Raw genomic sequence first — 19,342 nt, 5'->3', positions numbered from 1 at the left:
TATGAAGATAGATGCTACCTGATCAGAAACAGGATTGCAGTTCTGAAAGCCTCAAGACAGGAAGCTTTGCAAGGGGAGGAGGGAGTGAGGGAGGGGCTTGGACTTCCTGACATCACCCAGATCTTTCTGGAATTTACCACCCACTGACAGCAATCCTCTGAATATAGGATTTTCTTTGGTCTCTAAGCCCCAAAACTAGACATCCACTTCCACTTCCTGCCTGAGCTGAAGAGAAAGCTTCATGTGTTAGTGTGTAATTATTTGGGATGATGAAGCTTGAGACGTAGAAACACACATACCCACAGATCACTGCCAAAATAATTGCTTTACTCTGTACTTTTCCCAACAAACCAGTATATTGTACCCACATTGCCAAAACATAACATGTGAACATGATTTTTGTCAGTCAGGTTATAGATTATTGCTTTCAACAAATTTCTATTGTAGTGTATTTTCCTGATTACAAAATTTCAAAAGAGACAAAAAGTTATAAGTGTAAATTGAACGTATCCTGTCTGTCCCATCTGCCTGACTCTCCCTCCCTGTCGCAAAGATATTTATTAAAAATACATGCATGTTCCCCTAGATATGTTTCTCAGTATGTAATTTACTTATAAAGAACAACATCTACATAAAATATATAAAAATATACATATTCTTCAAAATTATTACCATAACAGAAAACCTTAAAGCCTTATCTCCCAAATTTCCTGAAAAACTATTTTTCTGCAACTGAGCTATCCTATAAAAATAGAAACTGAGGAACTGGTCTCAAAGCCTGGACAGATGTCAGCAAGGGTGGAAAACTGCAATTGTAACATTGCACATTGCTAGCACAACCTAACTGAATCAGTTTTTGTTTATAGAAACAAAAACCAGGAAATATGTATATGTATATTTCCTGGGTTTTGTTTCTAAAAATATTTCCTGGGTTTTGTTTCTATAAATTATAACAATTTCTGGAAGGCCTCTGGAAGTAGATTAGCTGCCTTCAAGTTTGAGCCAAACTACAATTATATTCATTTTTCTTTTTTACATTCCTTGCTTATTTCTTGTACAGGTGAGCAATTGGATCCAGTCGGTCAGAACCCCAGCAGGGCCTCTGACTTGGGATGCTGATAACATTATAATGATATGTATATACATTCTGCAATTTTCCTATTTCATTTAATGTGATATATCTTATATTCACTACCTAATGTTTATGGGTAAAAGTATTGCTTTATTTCACTTTGCTTTGTTTTACTTGTTAGTGCTTAGGATGGCACCCAGGGCCTTATCATGCTAGGCAAGCACACTACCAGTGAGCTACATCCCCAGTTCACAGATATTACTCTTTAAGTGAATTTTCTGTTAACATCATTGACTCACCTGTCACTTGGTAAGTCAGTGTGCCTAAAATATTACAGGTATGAACCCCATATAGTTTGCAAATATTCTACATTTCACATAACTTTTTACCTGTTTTTTCCTGCCATACACAGTATTTGAAAAATTTTCAATAATATTGCTAATTAAAATTTTACAGCTTTTAAATATAAAATTATTAAAAATTTTTTAAAATAAATAATATAACACAAAAACAGAAAATAATAAATGTTGGTGGGGATGTGGAACACTTTAATATTGCCAGCAGGAACATAAAATGGTTCAGCCTCTGTGGACAACAACATGGTAGTTCCCAAAAAAATTAGGCATAGAATTATCACATGATCCAGTAATTACACTTCTGGGTACATACACAAAAGAAATGAAAGAAGAGACTCAAACAGATGCTTTTGCACCCATGTTCGAGGCAGCATTGCTCACATTATCCAAACAGCAGAAACAACCCAGATGTCCATGGACAGAAGAATAGATAAACAAAACATGATAATCCCCACAATGAAATTTTTTTGGCTTTAAAAAGGAAGGGAAGTCTGCTAGATGCTATAATATAGGTGAGCCTCAATAAAAATAAAAATAAAAAAACCTCTATAAAAGAAGTCAGATACCTGGGAGAGGTGGAGAAAAAGGAAGTTATCATTTAATGGGTATAGGATCTCAAATATGTAAGATGAAGAGGTTTGAAGATGGATGGTGATGGTGGCCACAGAAAGTGTAGATGTATGGAGGCATTGAGGATTGAACTCAGGGCCTTGTGCATGCTAGGCAAGGATCCTACCACCAAGCTACACCCATAAGCCAATGAGAATGTACTTAATGCCACTAAACTCTAAACTTGAAAATTATTATTTTTATGTACATATATAGTGTGTGTATATGTATGTGTGTGTGCTATTTACATTTTCAAAATAAATGAAAAAAAAGATATCATAACAGAAATTGAACAATCCCCTGGAGAGCATCACCTGACAGAAATGAGAGAGATTAGAGCACTGGAAGGTCTGGGGCTTCAGGACCCAAAGGGAAAAAAGCTTTAGAGTAATTCTAGCTTTAACTACTGTCCTTAGCCTCTCCAATTCTCGGTTCACACTCAAGGATGGAAGTTACACAAATACACAAACATTAGGAGGTAGTCTTAGAGGCCACTTAGCCCACTTTTCTATATTGGCTACTGGGAGTGGATCATAAATAATGAGAATTAGCCACATAGAATTTGCAAATATTTTCTGTAGCCATCTCAGACAAGCTTTACTAAATGTTTTGCCATACACTATGTTTTAAAATTGTTGATAAAAATATAATTAAAAAGTAATATGCTCACTATTTTATAAACTTAATACCTGACCAGTATCAATTGCCCAGGGAGATTAATCAGAGCCCTTGAGGCTTCCAGACACAAGGGGAAAAGCTTTAGAGTAATTCCAGTTTTCAATATTAAGTAGGCTTTAGAAAGCAGTTTCCTTGATTTACCTAACCTCTCCCAAACCTCTATACAGTTATCAGAATTATGGATTTAACTAGAAAAGCTGTTAAGATCAAGGGAGAGGGCTGGGGATGTGGCTCAAGCGGTAGCATGCTCGCCTGGCGTGCGTGCGGCCCGGGTTCGATCCTCAGCACCACATACAAACAAAGATGTTGTGTCCGCCGAAAACTAAAAAATAAATATTAAAAAATTCTCTCTCTCTCTCTCAAATAAATAAAATTTTAAAAAAATAAAATAAAGGGAAGTACTATTTTTCTTTGTTTATGTATTACCTATAATAGTGATTCTCAAACTGTGGTCCCTGGACTACCAGCAGTAATATCACCTGGCAACTTGTTAGAAATGCAAATCCTTGGGTTTCACCCAGATGAACTGAATCAGAAGCTCTAGGGGTAAAGCCTAGGAATTAGTGTTTATACACCCTACAGATGATACATGCCAAAGTTTGAGAACCTCTGCTCTAATCTATTAATAACTGATAGAGTTTTATTTGTTATCATCTTACCTGAGCTTGTCTCCTCAGTGGAATTGACAATTTTTTCTCTTTCACGAAGGCAGTGGGAGGAGGGAAATTGAAGGAAAACCTAAATAAACTGGCTTTTTTTCTAGGTTCACTTGCTTTTATTTACTTGCTTTTAGATTTCTTTAAAAATAACTAATTCTGGAGGTCATGCAGCTAAGCTATAAATTATTATTCTCCCACTAGCTTTACTGTAGATAACATCTCTGAAGAGTGAGTCATGATAGGTTGCCTAGGTTACTATTCAAGGACTTAAAGCCTGCTTTTGTCAAAACCACTTGGGCCTGTGCATGTGACCAGTGGGTGAACTTTTGATGTTTGGGAGGCCAAAAACTCCACTTTCCCATCATGCTAACACTGCCATTTCCTGAACATGTGTTCTGTGAAGAGTCAGGAGATCAATTAGGCATTCATGGACCATTGGTTTACTTCACCTCCAATCACCTTTCCCCGTGCTTTAAATCCCCGTTTCTTTATCCCACAAGTATACACAAATTCTATTCTTGGGGCAGTGAATTTGAGACATGGATGTCTATCTCCATATCCAGATGTCTTGTCAATAAAAACTTCCTCCTTTGCAAAACTCTGTGATTGGTATTCTGTGTAGTGGGCAAAACAGAACTGATTCAGTAACAGTGTGAGTAATAGATGGGAAATCCTATGCAGATGGTATCTGGTGATACCTCTGCTATAAGAAGAATTACTTTCTGGGACTAAGAAAATAATATAATAAAAAAATCTTTATCTGATTTTCTTTTTTTTAAATATGCTTTCTTGTCATCCTTTATCTTCTGGGTGTCTCTAAGAGAAAAAATAATGACAAAATCTACAAAGAATGTCTGGCACAAAATAGGACTTTAACAAATGTTGTCCTGGACCATCCTGCTTTCTCTCTCATATAAAGTATGACTTTGACATAAAATGCATAGAATATAGCTACCATAGACAACTTCTAGAACTATAAGCAATAAATGAAATATACACACATTTCCATAATGTATGAAGCTTTAGTGTTTTGTCTTCATTGCAAGATGAGTTCTAAGAAAAGAAAATACTCCCACCATTTATTTTAATTCCAGGTGCTTACTTGACTCTGTTCAGTTACTTCTAGTTCAACATTGGATAGGAACCATTCTACCTGATCAGTCTGGCTAGAGGTTTATCAATTCTCAGTCAGGGCACCTGTCAGTCAAAGCAGTAGTAGCCAACCAGAGTCTCCAGGCTAATACAAACATTGCCATCATGCCCAGAATACTGTCTGAAACAGAAAAGTCACTCAGTATATGGGAATAAATAAATGAGTGTCCTGGGCTCAGTCTCCAAATGATCACCAATCTCCTTGTGTAGGGAGCTACAATTACAACCTCTGATAAATATAAAGAAGCAGGTTCTGAGCACCTTAGAATATCAGGCCCTATTCTGTGTTTGGGATACATTAGTGAAGAAAATGAAGTCCATGCAACCAGGATCTAAGGTTTTAGAATATAGAAGACAAAACATACAACAATGAAATGCCCTATACACTATAGTGTCAGGCTATGAATATGGATGTGGATATGTGGTTTAACACATGGAATAATTATTCCATCAACAACTTGGAGAAATGGTTGATGCCAATTCTAGAGTATTTAATGTACACAATAAGTTTAAAATATCTTGCTATACTACTTAGCAAAGAAGCTATCAAAGTTTACTGGTGGATTAAAGAATACTGAGATCATGTCAAAAGTACACAGGAGAAGACCTAAAGAGGCTTTTTATTTTTTTGAGATGGGGTCTCACTAAATTGCTTAGGGCCTCACTAATTTGCTGATGCTGGCTTTGAACTTGCAATCCTCCTCCCTCAGTCACCTGAGCCATAGAATTACTGGCATGCACCAACATGTCTGGCTATTGAATGTGTTTTTAAAACTGTTGATATAGTACTCAGAAAAAAAATTATCTTATTTTGCTCCCTCCCTTCCCCTCCCTCCCCTCTGCCCTATCTAGAGTTCGTCAATTCCTTCCATGCTCCGTCTCCCAACCCAACTATGAGTCAGTCACCTTATATCAGAGAAAACATTGCCATTTGTTTTTTGGGGAATGGCTAACTCCACTTAGCTTTAGCTTCTCCAACTGCATCCATTTTCCTGCAAATGCCATGATTTTATTCTCTCTTGTTGCTGAGTAATATTCCATTGTGTATATATGCCATATTTTTAATCCATTCATCTACTGAAGGGCATTTAGGTTGGTTCCACAGTTTAGCTATTGTGAATTGTGCTGCTATAAACATTGATGTGGCTGTGTCCCTGTAGTATGCTGTTTTTAAGTCCTTTGGGTATAGACTGAGGAGAGGGACAGCTGGGTCAAATGGTGGTTCCATTCCAAGTTTGGCTATCTATGAACAGCAATCACCAAATAAAACTTTCCTCCTCTAAAAAAAAGGAGGTAGTAGGAGTTCTTGCTAGAATGACACAGCAAGATATTTGCTAATGGCAGACCAAGGGCAGTGGGCCATGGCCATGGCCTAGATAAGCAGAGGGCTCAGATGAACCTGACTAAAGTTTGGTCGAACAAGGTATTTTATCTTAGTCCTTTGGGGCTGTAATAACAAAATACATTGCACTGGGTAATTTATAAAGAACAGACATTTTATTTCTTATGGGTGTGGAGGTTGAGAAGTCTAAGATCAAGCATCATCAGGACTGGCATCTGGTGAGGGATGCTCTCTGCTTCCAAAATGCTCCAGAGCAGAAAAACACTGCTTTCACATGGAAGAAGGGACAAAGGGCAAGAAAGCACTCATTTTATCCTCTAAGCATTTTTTAAGCCCTCACATCTTAATCATCTTCCTAAAGCCACACCTCTGAGTACTGTTGCATTGAGAGTTAGGTTTCAACATGAATTTTGGAGGGGACACAATTATTCAAACCCTAACAGTGTCTTTGCTTAGAAATGATAGCCTGGAGAGAGGATGACATATTTGGGTGACATCTGGGAAGTTTTTAGGAGGTGGAATATTGGTGTATAGATGGACTGTTCTCTTCGATGAGTTTTCCTTGCAGTGTGGACCAGCCTTTGGTCAAAATTGAGCCAAATCCTGTGTATTCTTAGAATATATCCCCGAGTTTTGGGACTTTACACTAGACATAAAGTCCTCTGAAATTGGAACCAAGAAAGCTGGGCAGAGAAAAGCACACAAGAAAAGAGGGAGCTTAATCTGGGAAAGGCTGGCAGTCTTACATTCAGGGAATAATTCCAGCTATGGTTATTCACCAAAGTATTCACCAGAACTTAGGTCAGAAATCTGCTTTGGTAGTGTGGATCTGTGACCTTCAAGGCTGACTCATGTTCATACTCAAGAACCAATTGGGACTGGGAAGTTTTGAAAGAATTCAAGGAAAAACTTGCATAAGTCCACCTTGTGGGTTGGTTCTCCTGGTGGGTACATGATTCCTGTATTGGGGGAGCCAAGAAAGGTGTTGGTTGTCACACAACTCTGGTGCAACTGATTAAATGGATCCAACAGAAGTCTACTTTCAGTAGAGAATAGAGCCTCCAGGAAAGTTCTCCAGGCTAAATCTGAAGAACTTTTGGGAGACCTGACATGAGACTATTTTCAGGTCATATGTGTGGGGCAGGGTCTACTGCAAGAGAATTTAACTTGAAGGAAAACAGAACCAGGCACAAGGAACTCAGCTAAACAGAAAAACTTGTCATTAGGGAAAGAGAACTATTCTAACAGCTATTAGAACTATTCTAATTTGAATTAGAACTATTCTAATTTGAATTCCTATATGTGCCTGTTCCAACAGTTCATGGTTTAGTATAGGTAAATGGTTCAGAGAATAATAATTTCTGAGTAAGTCATGGTGATTCTTATATGTTCTCTCTTATTACCTATCTCTTCTTTCAGAAACCTAACTTCTGTCAGAGGGCTAAAGCCATGTATGTTCTGTGCATCTGTCTGTGCTGAGTACTGCTGTGTGGGGCAGCAGTGGCCCAAACAAAGGTTCACTCACAGTCACAGTCTAACCCCTTACCTCCTCAGTGGAGTCCTGTATTCCACTAACCTGGTGACCCCATCGACGTGACTGTTTTGCATTCCCAAGATGTAATTGCAGTTGTGGGAGCAGGTTGTAAAAGGGATCTTATGACAGTCCCAGACTGATTATCAGTCATAGCAAATGGAATTCAATTCTGTCAGCAGCTCTGTTTCATAATAGCCTTTGGGGTTCATCTTGGTGAAGTCTTCCTTTTTCTAGGAATTCTCTCTAATGGAAAGAAGCTTCACTATGGTAAAAGAAAAATTCTGAGGTGCCCTAAATTTTATTACAGGGGACTGAAAGAGGAAGGGGGGAGAGATAAAAGAAGTTAATCATTTAATAGTTGCAGGTGAAACAAGATAGTTTATATTGAAATCTTGACCTAAATCCCATTACTGCTGAACACCAAGGCCACAGCACCCTGAAACTTTCCTACTATTAACTCCAACCATTCCAGAAGCAATAAATATTTCTCCTTATGGACTTCCTTCCCATCCTATTGTCCCTCTTTTTTCTATAGCCTGTGTACGTTTAATGTAAATAGGACTTTCCTTCCCCAGGCTTATAAAAATTCTAGCTCTAGATCTGGTGGGCATGTTTCCAGTTGCTACTGAGTCTTGCTTCTGATAGTTTGTGGAAGCTCATCTCAGGATTTGGTTCTTTTTCTAGCTAGAATCTGTAATGACCAATTAAACCCTTTATTTTAGAGATCAATTAGTCTCAAGAGTTTTGGTTTAACAACTTGTAAATGACTTTGTCATGCATCTCCTTATCAACTTGCAGGGACTGGGGAAGCAGAGATGTTCCACACTTACATGTTGCATTGCCTCTGTTTTCATTAACCCCTTTAAGGTTGAATGAATGAATGCAGGAATACATGAATGGATGAATGCTGGAATCCATGTATAAGCCAGTGGTTCTTTGCAGTGGAATCACCCTGAGCACTTGTTAAACTTGCAGGGCCACACTCCTGGAATTTCTGATTCAGTCCCTCTAGGATGAGAATCTGTGTTCTTAACAAGGCCCCAAGTCATACTGCTGATGATGATCCACAAACCACATTTACTGGCACAAGCCATTGTAGTGGCACCCCTTCCTCCACAGAAAATTTTAACTAAGCTTCTCCAGAAATCTTCACTAAAATTGATTTTAGGACTATCAGCAAACAAGTCTCTACAAAAGAGTTCAATGTAGGTAAACTTCCTATTTTCCTGTTGTTCTATTTTACTTGGCCAGTGGCCTGGGAGAAATCAGCACTCCAGGTGCTGAATGCCCCTTTACTAGTTTTTCGAAAATATTTGTCCAGTATAGTAGTTTGTAGAAGTGTGTTTGCAAGTGCAAAATGTGATAAAAAAGACAAATACTTTAACAAGGCCTCTGGCCTTGAGCTGGAGCTTCACATCGATATCTACATTTCTAAGTTAAAAGAATTTACCAATTGGGCTCCATGGTAACAGCTGGCAGGGGGAGGAAAGTAAGGAGAGAAGAAGCTCTCCTCTTCTCAGGTGTTGTCCTTGAAGGGTTAACTTGCCCAGAACAGTGAAAGAAAAAGCTGCTTTTATATGAACTTCTGCAGACTGTGAACTTCTGAGCCCCTCCCCTTACATGCTGGGTATAAAGTTCCGAAACTATCTGAACTTGGGGTTCAGGGAATTAGTTGATTACTGAAAAAGCTGTACTCTCTGAACCTGGCTGCACTAAATAAAACTGTTTCCTGCTATTGTAGGTGCTTTGACTCATCTTTCCCCTACAACACCATCATGGAGTTCCCTTTAGGCCTCAAATATTGTGGCCTGAGACTGCCAAGTAATTTCCACACAGTCTAAAATTATCCCCCAAGACTGGGGATATAACCTAGAAGTAAAATGCTTGCCTAGCATACATGAAGTCCTGGGTTCAATCCCCAGCACCATAAAACTAAAGTAAAATAAACCCTTTGACTCATTGTCTGAGAGTATGGATGGGCTGCCAACTTTAGTTCCCAGCAAACTTTCCTAAATAATGTTAGATTTGAGAGCATTGGTTCACTGGCGCTGGTGGTGGTGATGATAATATATATGTGCATGCACCTGTGTTGTAGCCCTAATTGGTACTGCTATTCCATTACAGACCTCTAATGCTGACCACTAACTTTTTCCAGGTTCTCTCTCCTTTGCCTTTCTTAAAACCAAGAATTAACCAAGGAGAAGGAAATGGCAGGTTGTCTGTTCCCTCAAGCCCTTGAGCAAGCTTACCAACATAAATAAATGAGAGGATCTTGGGCTTGGAGCCAGGTACTTATGAGGTTTGCATGTAAGTTTTAACAGTTAGGTGAGTTCCTAAAGCTTTTGGGACTTACATGAGGCTTCCCTTCATTATCAATAAAGTTAGGATTATGACTTTTACCTTACAATATTGTTGAGTGTATTAAATGAGAAACCCTGGGTGTGATATGGATTGTCAACTTGATGGGATTAAGAGACTTTTATGTGTGTCAATGATGGTATTTCCAGAGATTATTGACAAATGGGACAGAAAACTGAGAGTAGACCCCCACCCTGAATGTGGGCAATGCAACCCAATGGGCTGGGGGTCTGGATACAAGGAAAGCAAAGGAAGGTCCAATATAGATACAGGGCCATTCTCTTTCTCTCTTTTTTCCCTCTCTCTCTCCCTTCTGCCCTCCCTCCCTTCCTCTTCCCCCCCCCTTTTTTTTCCTGGAGATTATGGGCCAGTGATATTAGATCTGCTTCAATAGTTTAGGTGAATAGTTTTAGTCTCAGACAGACACCTTGGTTGATGGTGTTTACAAAGGGGTTGAGACAGAGAAAGGCTGGACTTTTTGTCACATTATCTTTATTAACTACAGAACAATAAGAAATAAAATTAATGAATGGAGGTAGGGAAATGAAATTAATGAATAGAGATGGGGAAAATTGTTTTAGCCACATGTTAGCTGATCAAAACTAGTCCCCCTTCCCCAAACCAATATTCTTTTTCCTTATCTCCAAAATCCAATAATGGTCATTATCTCACAGGGTTGTTTTGACCCCCTATTAAAAACACTAACCCAATACAGGACCAGTGAAACTCCACATCATGTACAACCACAAGAATGGGATCCTAATTAAGATAAGTTATATTCCACATATGTATAATATATCAAAATACATTCTACTGTTACGTATATCTAAAAAGAACAATTTTTTAAAATTATACCAAAAAAACCATTAGCCCTGTGCTTGAAAAAGAGCAATCATTCATCAAACATCAGTTCTCTCTCCACTGAACTTTCCTTAGAAGAAACAACTTTATTTTTTTAAAAAAAATACCTTCAATTTATTTATTTATTTATTTATTTATTACGTGGTGCTGAGGATTGAACCCAGGGCCCCACATGTGCTAGGCGAGCACTCTACCACTGAGCCACAACTCCAGCCCCAGAAGAAACAACTTTAGATCAACTAAATCACATAGCTAGCATAAATAACTCTAAAAAGGGACATTAACAAAGGAAATAGTTGGGCACGGTGGCATATGCCTATAATCTCAGCAGCTCAGGAGGCTGAGACAGGAGGATCACGAGTTCAACGCCAGCCTCAGCAAAAAGCAAGGCACTAAACAACTCAGTGAGACCCTGTCTCAAAAATAAAATAAAAATAGGGCTGGGCATGTTGCTCAGTGGTAATGGAGTTCAATCCCCAGTACCAAAAAAAAAAAAAAAAAAAAAAAAAGGGAGGGAAATAAACAGGCATTTGTACTTTGTACTATGAAAGAAAAATCATAAGCCTGATTTTATTTACTTGGGTGTCTTCCTGTTTTATTATGCCTCACAAGACAAGATACAGAGCATTGTCAGTGCCAGGCCTATCATTAACTCTAAGATCTTGATGGAGTCAAGATTTCTGTCCTCTTCTCCAGCAAGATAACAACAACTAATTATCTCAAACAGATCACCCAAGAATGCTGTGGAAGCAAAACATCTAGTAAGTAGTACAAAAGGGACTCAAAGGCAAATCTGCTTTTAGAGAAATACTACAAGAGAAGTGAGGACCCCCAAATAGCTATCTAATCCAAGTGCATGGGAAAAGAAGGAATAAATAAACATTCCCAGGAGCTATCATTTAACCACAGACTTCTTTTATCCTTCTTTCTTGAATAAATTGTCCTCTGCATTTTTTTAATTTCAGGACCATGTGAATATCTGATTGGCAGGACTGAAGACAGAATTTGCATCAGTTCCTGACACATCATCAACTCTCTCCCAAAAGGATATAAGAAATAACGAAACAAGAGAGATGTAGAAAAGGAGAAAGAAGAGGGTCAAAGGAAAGAGGAAAGAGACTGACAAAATCAGCTGGGTTTCTAAAAAAACTTGTTGAGAGACAGCATTCACATAGAAATGTGCACAAATCTTCATTGTACATCTTGATGTATTTGATATACATGTATACACTAGTATAACCAGATCAAAATGTAGAACATTTCCATCAATTTATAAGGTTCCCACATGCCCCTTCCCAGTTAATCCTTAGCTCTAGAAGTAACTATGGATCTAAATATTACAAATATATGTTAATTTGCATTTCCTATAATGTTCTATAAGTGGAATAATAAAGTATGTCATCTTTTCTTAATTTGGGACTGGGAATTGAACCCAGGGGCGCTTTATTATTGAACTACATCCCCAGTCTTTTTTATTCTTTATTTTGAGACAGCATCTTGCTAAGTCATTGAGGCTGACTTCAAATTTTTAATCCTCCTGCCTCCACCTTCTAATTAGCTGGGATTACAGGCATGTACCACTGTGTGTAATCTTTTTCTTAATCTGACTTCTTTCACTCAGTACAGTTATTTTGCATGTGTTGAGAATATATTCATTTTCACTGTTAAGTAGTATTCTATTGTATGAGTGTGTCACCATTTTGTTTATATACTCACTTGTTTATGCACATTTGGGTTGTTTCCAGTTTGGGACAATTATGAATGAAGCTGCTAAGACCATCCGTGTATGAATCTGAATCGTAAGCTTTCATTTCTCTTAGATAAATTGATAAATTCTCTTAGAATTGTTGGGTTCTAGAGTAAACCTATGTTTGGCTATAGTAGATTTGTTAGGCCTCAGTCCCCAACCTAGCCTGGCTTTTAGACAAGTTAACTTAATTTTCCCCTCAAAAATGGAAGTTGCATATTTCTTTACAGGAAGTTGGAAAATACACCAAAGTAGAAAGGAGTGAAATTAAAATTAAAGCAAACTAGGTTTCAAATAAGCTCTCTCCATTCTGGGATTTGGTGTTGATTATTGGCTGACTTGAGAATGTATAATAGCTAGAGATTTTCTGAAAAATGAACTGAGCAGACTATCAAGCATAAAATCGATTTACAAATCCATGGAGACACTGTCTATGAATGAGTCAGAGACCACTATTCCATAAGGCCTAGTTTAGAAAAACTAACTTGTTTTGCCCACAAAGGCAAACAAGTGCCAGCATTCCTGAGCTTTCCCAATACAGAACACAAGGGGCAAAGGAACACACAACAGAATTTATTTCTGCTCTGGGAACTTAGCTTTTGACTATTAGGAGAAAAATGCTAAGATCACATATAACATGTGCTACATTCACACAATGTAATACAGTATAGTCATTACATGTGATTATGTAGATCTATGTTTAACAATGGTAAAGCATGATCAGGACCTATTTTTAGGACATAATTTAGTGTAATGGTTAGGATCATGGCTTTGCAACCAGATAATCTGGATTCAATATTTGCCTGCAAATTTAGCTTTTAACATGAAATAAATGTCATAACATCAGGTGTGGTGGCACACACCTGTAATCCCAGCAATTCAAGAGGCTGAGGAAGAAGAATCGCAAGTTCCAGGCCATCCTCAGCAAATTAGCAATACTATATATAAAAATAAAAATATAAAAAGGTCTGGGGATCTTGTTCAGAAGTAAAGTACCCCTGGGTTCAATCCCTAGTACCAAAAAAATTTTAAAAAGACAGCTTTGTTATACCTCCATTTCATCTTCTGTGAAAAATGGGTAATAATAATAATAATATACCCACTTCATGGAGCTATTTTGAGGATTAAATAAAACACTAGAACATTTAGAAAAGCAATTCGAAAAATTAAATCTTTGTTCATAGTAAATTTATCATCAACAACCTGAAATGAATCATCAGTATTACTCAGCAGTCCTATATTTCTCTGGTCAACCAACAATCTGCCCTCATTCTTAGAACTCATTGAATCTTCTCCATTTTCTTCAAACTTCCAAACCCTCCTCCTTTTTATTCTCTCTATATGTGTATGACCACACTCCCATTTACAGAGAAAAAAATGAAGGGGGGCTTCAGAAGGTTGTTTCTTCTCATCTTCCCAACATCAAGCATAGACATTCCACAGATATACACATCCTTATTAGTGGTCCCTTAAGTACAAGAGATGTTCTTGCTTCCTACTGAACACTAATTCCTCCACTTGCTTTGGGCTACAGATCCTTCTCTTTGTCAGCAAATGTGCACTACAATATAATCCCTTCTCTCTGCTATATTTTCAACCATTCACTCCCAAAAGACACTTAACTATAAATTTTACACATCCACAAAATTAATCCTTATTTAAAGGCCTCTTAGCCAGGTGTGGTGGTGCATGTGTACAATACCAGCTACTTAGGAGGCTGAGGCAGGTTTGAGGCTAGCCTGGGCAATTTAGTGAGACCTGTCTCAAAATACTTTCAAAAAGGGAGAACTAGGGATGTACCTAAGTGGTAGAGTGCTGCTGGGATCAATCCCCAGTACTGCAAAATAAATAAGTAGGCCTCCTTTGACCGCTAATCTCATTCCTGCTACTATTGACTTTTCCACACACTCCACAGCCAAACTACTTCAAATAGTTGCCTATATTCTTTTGTTTCTGTTATCAGTCCTTGTCTGCTACCCACACTCCAACCATTCCAATCCAGATTTCTGCCCCATTACTCCATAAAAATAAATCTGGCTAAGGTCACTAATGGCCTCCACATTTCCAAAAACAACACACACTCACCAGTGCACATCTTATTTGAGTTCTCAGCACATGTACACTTGATAGTTCACTCCCTATTTCTTTTTTTAAAATAATTTCACTACCATATTTTTATACACTTATTTATTTTTTTAAAGAGAGAGCAAGAGAGATAGAGAGAATTTTAATATTTTATTTTTTAGTTATCAGCAGACATATCTTTGTTTGTATGTGGTGCTGAGGATCGAACCTGGGCTGCATGCATGCCAGGTGAGCGCGCTACCGCTTGAGCCCACATTTATTTTATTTATTCATTTTCATGTGGTGCTGAAAATCGAACCCAGTATCTCACATATGCTAGGCAAGTGCTCTATCACTGAGCCACAACCCCAGCCCCCCCCCAACTCCCTAGTTCTTGAAACAATCTCTTTGTTTTGTTTCAATGACTAAAGTCACTCCGGTAATTCTTTTAAACCTCCATGGCTGCTCTTTCTCTCTCCTTTACAAGCTAATCCTCCTCTACTCACACAAAATACTAGATTTTCTCAAGGCTCTTTCCTATCCTCTCCTACATTCTCACTCTGATACTCTGACCAACACCCCACACACCACTTTAACTACCACCTGAATACATATAGCTCACAATTTACATCTTCAGTCTAGAGTTCCCTTCTGAGCTCTAGATCTGTCCATCCAACTATCTATATGGCTTCTTTTGGGTGTTCTCAAGGGCACTTCCAATATAACACGTCTAAGACCAAATTCAGTGCTCTTCACCAAAATTGGTATTCAGTATCTCTGATCAGAAGCCCAAATATCCAGTTGTATAAGCCAAAAACTGAGAAGTCATCCTTGACCCTTCACTCTCCCTGTAAGTTATAGAGGGAAAGTCAAAGTGCTGTTTTTCCTATTTTCTACTTTACTCAGTACAAATTGCTTCTGTGACCCCACTAAATTATGTCCTAAAAATAGGTCCTGATCATACTTTACCATTGTTAAACATAGATCTACATAATCACATTTAATGACTACACTGTATTACATTGTGTGAATGTAGCACATGTTATATGTGATCTTAGGATTTTTCTCCTAATAGGCAAAAGCTCACTTCCCAGAGCAGTTTTAGATATTTAACAAACTAAGAGAAAGACAAATTATATATTTATAATATCACACTTCCTTACCCCCAATTCCATTCCATTGCCAAGTCCTATGGACTCTACCTCCTACATAACCCTAAAATATATATATTAGATATGGAAAATGACAAACCCCCAAATAATATAGCCTGGGAAGCGGGAATGAGGAGAAAAGCAGCACATTGATGGCATTGATTCTTTCCCAGTACATTCTTTCCCAGTGACAGAATAATCCCTAGAAAGGAAGCCAAAGTATTGATCCTTCTACAAATAAATCCGTTCCCAGTGGCAGTACAATGGGACCCTGAAAAGAAAGAGATAAGCTCTGAACACTGACCCCAGATCCTCCATTCTTCTCCAAGTAATTTTTAAATTCTCACAAACTTGTTTCCTGGGTACCCAAAACTGACCACTGACCCCTAGGCACCCCCATCTTGCCCAGTAAGACAGACTCCAAATTCCTAAGTGCCCCAAACTGACAAGCTCATTAATTGAGTCACCTCTCAGTATAACCTATATAAGCCCAGTCCCCTCCTTTTTCCAGTGGCTCACTTTCCACTAGGAGAGTGAGTCCATCAGAACTATGACTCCTTTCCTGAATAAAGGCTTTTGTCTGATCTATGAAGTCTGTGTCCAGCTTCATCTTCTTGTGCTTACAACATCAATGACCTCCATCTAAACCACGGCTACCCTAATCCAAGCTACTACCAGCATTACTCTAGATTGTTGCAATAGTTCCTAATGACACTCCCCAATACATTGACTCCTTCCCAATACTTTGCCCATTCTGTAGCAAATATTTCTGTAGGGCAATATTTTCCAAAGACAAATCTGATTTTTTGTTCATACCCCATAGAGTTTCCAATGGCTCTTAGGATATGGACAACACAGCTTAAGCTGGCTTCAAAGTCCCTGCCTAACCCTCACTTTCCATACTGGCACGGCCCATGAGTTCAATCCCTGGTTACCTCCCCCCCAATAAAAGAGCAATAAAAACAGATTTTGCTGAGTATACACTATTATAATAGAGGAAAAGATACTTCAGTATACAACTGAACTCAATTCCAAACGCAATAACGATAAACTTTGATTTATAGACAAGAAGTTGAGTAAGTGGGTCAGTAGATGGAAGACTACTATGAGGAGCTATCAACAAAAGGGGGATTGTTACTAGAGTCAGGTCAAGGTGATCAGCTATATAGAATTGGAAGATGAATTAGCCACCCCATATAGGTTTTGTTTTTTCATTTGTTTTTGCAGTGCTTGGGATTGAACTCAGGGCCACACATATAAGGCAAGGCCATCACTTTCACCTAAGCACAAAATGAGTGGAGGTGTAGCTTAGTCAAAAACACATGGGTAGATTGCCAGAAGCCCTGGGTTCTAGTCCCAGAACCACCACCACCACCACCACCACCACACACACACACACACACACACACACACACACACACACACAGGACTAAACTAACTGGACAAGCAAAAATCAAAACCACTACATGTTAAATAATGCAGCTTGGGAGGCTGAAGCAGAAGGATCCCAAGATCAAAACCTGCCTCAGCAATTTAGTGAGGCCCTAAGTGACTTAGTGAGATCCTGTCTCCAAATAAAAAATAAAAAAGGTTGGGGATGTGGTTCAGTGGTTAAGCACTCTGGGGTTCAAACCATGGTACCAAAAAAAAAAAAAAAAAAAGATATAGAGAAGACAAATCAGCGTGGACTAAAGAGGGAATGAGGGTCAACAAAGAGAGGATATGAGAGGACATTTTAAGAATTTGCTGCAAAAAAAAAATATTTAAATAGAAATGAAAAGGAAAGTAATATGAGAGAGAAGTAAACAAAATAACTAATATGTTTCCAGAACTTTTTGAAGTTCCAATATGGCCAGGCATGGTGCATGCCTGTAATCTCAATGACTTGGGAAACTGGGGTAGGAGGATCACATATTCGAGGCAAGCCTCAGCAATTTAGCAAGGCTCTATCTCAAAATAAAAAATAAAAAAAGGTTGGGGATGTCACTCAGTTGTAAAGTACCCCTAGGTTCAATCCTCAGTACCAAAAACAAACAAAACAAACAAAAAAAACCACAAATAAAGTTCCAATATAGTGTTGTGACAGTTGGTGAGCTGTTTGTTAGTCCTTGATCCAGTCAGCATTGAGGGTTTCTGGAACAGAAGGTAAAGATTAATCTCAAGGCATAAAAAAAAATGTAACAATATTCCAATGAAAGTAAACATGGATTCAGCACCTATTGTGTACCAGACAAGTAAGTACCTCTGCGTAGGTCAAAGTAGCACCCTCTGCCGGAGTGAGGTAGCTGCGTTGCCCCCTAGCATAAGCTCCCAGGGCTGCTCTTGCCCTTCCCGCGAGGGGATCAGTCGGAGAAAACCATCAGAGTAGGCACAAACAGGACGCGAGGAGAGCCCAGGGTCCTCCCTTCCCTTTTCCTGTCGCAAGGTTCCGCCCGTTCTTACCGTCTCCCCACTCCGTGGCGCCCAGTGGGACTAAAAGGAGCAAGAATGGCCTGGGAAGAAGTGCGAGGTAATTAGGTATCCAGGCCTTTTTTTTTTTTTTTTTTGGTTGACAAAAGTGATTACCTTCCCTCTCCAAGCTGTGCTAACACCAGAGTCCTCTTCCTCTCCCTCACCGACGCCGCCATTCACCACGCTGACCACTCCCCATTTGCCGTTGCCGCCAGCGTGAGCCCCCGCCTAGTCGTAGCCGCCATTTCCCGGCAGCCTCTTCTCGGTCCCTTTGCCTGAAACAAAATATCCTGGGGGTTGGAGAGAGAGCTGTTCGAGGGCCTCTAGAAATCCTGAAGGGAGAGGAGAGAGGATTTCTTACCAAACTCTCTCGGCCTTCCCCCTTTCTCGTCCTCTTTTGTGGGATAGCGGTAGAGAAAGGGGACTGCTGGCTAGGGAGTGAGAGAGGAGGTGCAGGTTCCAGTGTTGTCACCGCCACCCACACCCCACAGGTCACAGGGTGCCTCTACCTTTACACCATCCCATGTGGATCCGAAAGATGTCCTTCTCTTCCTTGCTTCATAAATGATTTCTACCTCCCCTCCAGCATCCTGCTTCTTTCCCCCAAGTTAGTTGATTCCCACCTTCCCCAAAACCGAGTTTCATTATCTCTAAAGTGGGTTTAACAATGAAACATAACATCTTATGTAGGATAAACAGACCTTGTTCAAAGGAAGGGGAACAGGAAGAAGGAGGGAGAGAAACAACTCTATAAACAGGCCCTATTGGTGTCCAAGTAGATATCCTAACTGTAAGTAAAGAAGGAAATGGGAGAGGTAGCTCAACAGTAACACACGTTTATTCTGGACAAACCCACAGAGGGGGGCCCTGTGGAGGCCAGGCCCAGTAGAGACTGAAACCTGTCCTCTGCTTACAGCCTGGGGTAGATATTGGTGAGTGGGGCATGAGGTTAGACCATTGCTAGGGAGTTGTTAGGAAAGGGTCCATATGTTTTCATAAGAAACCAGAAGTTTTCAGAATTTCAGTCCCAGATAACAATTTCCTTTCTTATAATGATCCAGTGTTTCGGTTTTCTTTGTATGACAAGGGAGTATTGTCTGGGGTTTAGGTCAGGCTGACTCAGAGTGAAGTGATTCTTGTTCTAAGATGGGATATTTTTCAAAATGGTGTCACCTCTGTCAAGTTCTTCATAACACTAACAAATTGGTCAAATAGAGCATTAGAATAGATAAATGGTTCAGAAAATAATTACTGAATGTCATGATGATTCTCAGATGTTGTCTCTCAGTGCCCATCACTTCTTTCAGA

General features: G+C 39.1%; 1 protein-coding gene across 3 annotated transcripts in view; it reads right to left on the bottom strand.

The window, feature by feature from the left end:
• Armcx4 (armadillo repeat containing X-linked 4) overlaps positions 1-18,303 on the bottom strand; it is a 57,134-nt gene extending 38,831 nt beyond the window's left edge. Inside the window, exon 1 of one of the 3 annotated variants that reach the window (XM_040283465.2) lies at positions 18,149-18,303. The gene's annotated coding sequence lies outside the window, so the exon portion shown is untranslated. Of the gene's footprint in view, positions 1-3,374; positions 3,523-18,148 lie in introns of those variants that run through there. The other 2 variants (XM_078034490.1, XM_078034489.1) reach the window with 2 other exon arrangements.
• Between the last annotated feature and the right edge of the window lie 1,039 nt (positions 18,304-19,342).

Source organism: Ictidomys tridecemlineatus, chromosome X (assembly GCF_052094955.1).
Source record: "Ictidomys tridecemlineatus isolate mIctTri1 chromosome X, mIctTri1.hap1, whole genome shotgun sequence".
Classification (NCBI taxonomy): Eukaryota; Metazoa; Chordata; class Mammalia; order Rodentia; family Sciuridae; genus Ictidomys; species Ictidomys tridecemlineatus.
The sequence above is the reverse complement of the archived record's forward strand: the minus strand, read 5'-3'. Positions and strand labels throughout refer to the sequence as shown.